Below are 1,958 nucleotides of genomic sequence, written 5' to 3' on the forward strand. Positions count from 1 at the left end.
CTGACCAGTCAAACCAGCCTCCATGTCTCGTGCTGTTAACGTCAGGCTATCCATGACAACACCTCAGAGAAGCATAACGGGATAACTCAAGGGTGACTCCAAACCCGTCTTCTCTGAGAGAAACCTGAGGCCGCTTTGGAAGGGGCTTGGTGCGACTCACCTGGGGCAGTGAGCCAGCATGAGGCCTGTGCGTCACTTAAAGCCCAGACCAGGCCCAGAGGTCAATTTTACTGTGCCAATAGTAGGTCATTTCCTAACCTCTGTAAACACTGAGATGGGAAATGTCTGCCTGTTTCTGAACAGCCACTGCCTAGCATCCTGCCAGCGTGCTGGCTGCAGACGGGACCCAGCCCCTGAGATTAGGAATCAGGAAAGTCCAGACCTTTAGGTTTTCTTCATGTCAAGCCGATGGAGTGAATAATCTCTGGATTCTGTTTAATTTCCAGCTGATGAGGGGATTGTGATCAAAACCGAGGTGCAGCAAGTGGAGGATGTGCCAGGGACGTCGCTGGAGAGAGCAAAAGAGGAAGCTGTCCTGGGATCTTGGGAGCGTGTCCAGGACCCTGGGGAGGAACGTCCTGAAAACCTGGAGGTGCCAGGGATGTTGTTGGGAGGATTTGACGAGGAGGATTTCCAGGATCCTGGGGAGGTAACAGCCCGGGAGGTTGCATGCAGCTCAGGAACACAGCAGAGAAACCACGCAGAGAGCAGGACAGTGAACGCCGCTCACTGGGGCGGGGCCCTGATCGACCACCAGAGAAAGAGCACTCGAGAGAGACTGTTTGTGTGCACAGTGTGCGGGAAGAGCTTCAGGCTGAAGATAAATCTCGTCATCCACCAGAAGGGCCATGCAAACGAGATGCTGTACGAGTGCACAAACTGTGGGGAAAGTTTCAGAGCCAAGCAGAAATTTCTGCTGCATCTGCGACACCAGACAGCTGCGGGGGCCTGCACGCTCTCTGCTCCTCAGGAACGTTCAAGCCAAGTGGCTCCCCTTGCGTCCCAGCCCCGAAGCCAGACGGAAGACGGTTCCAGCGGTATCACAAAACGGGTCAAGAGGCTGGGTCACAAATCGAGTCTGAGCAAATACCAGCCGCCTCGTGTGCAAAGGACGTACACGTGCAGGGAATGCATGGAGCACTTCTCCAAGAGGCGGTGTCTCGTCGTGCACAAAAGGATGCACGCCGACCGCAGCAAGGGGTCTCTCATACTGTGTCCGTACTGCAGCAAGAGCTTCACCCGTCCCTCCGACCTCATCCGGCACCAGCGGATCCACACCGGGGAGCGGCCCTACCAGTGTGCCCAGTGTCACAAAACCTTCAACCGGCACCACCACCTCGTGGACCACCAGAAAATCCACACGAAGAGAGAGAGGCCCTATCAATGCAGCGAGTGCGGGAAGTCCTACATCCGCAGGCAGCACCTCCTCAAGCACAAGCACAGCCACAGGAAGAAGAAATCGTAAGAGGCGAGAGAGCCGGTCTGCAGAAACACTGTCAGCGGGGCAACCTACAGGAGGGAGATGCTGAACGGCTCAACGGCTTTCAGTTGGAATAGCCACCCCTGGCTTGCTCTCGCTCACAGCCATCCAAGCAAGGGGAGGATCGGTCTTTGATTTGTAACGAGCTACGGCCAATTCACCGGGAGACTAGGGTGTCCGTTGATTTCACCTTATCCTGCTAAGGCAATTAAGGCCAAGCCCTGGTGCGTCAGTGCCGATGGTGAGCACAGGCGTGACAATCCAGGCAGATTTGTTCCTGGATAAGAGGTTACAATAAAGCGACTGCACTGCAGCAGGATGTCACGATCGCAGGAAAACGAACTGTCAGCAAATGAATATTGAAGTGAAAAACTCTGTTTTTTTATGGGACAATCCAAATGGATGGAGTGCGGCAACGGGCGGCTCGCGGCAGCGGATAAGTGACTCCTGTGATCAGCGTTTAATACGTGTCAGTATT

At 54.7% G+C, this 1,958-nt stretch overlaps 1 pseudogene; it reads left to right on the forward strand.

The window, feature by feature from the left end:
- LOC112125898 overlaps window positions 1–1,944 on the forward strand; it is a 2,408-nt pseudogene extending 464 nt beyond the window's left edge.
- The last annotated feature ends 14 nt before the right edge of the window (window positions 1,945–1,958 follow it).

This window comes from Terrapene carolina, unplaced genomic scaffold, assembly GCF_002925995.2.
Source record: "Terrapene carolina triunguis isolate 2854851 unplaced genomic scaffold, T_m_triunguis-2.0 Scaffold32309, whole genome shotgun sequence".
In the NCBI taxonomy this organism is placed as follows: domain Eukaryota; kingdom Metazoa; phylum Chordata; order Testudines; family Emydidae; genus Terrapene; species Terrapene triunguis.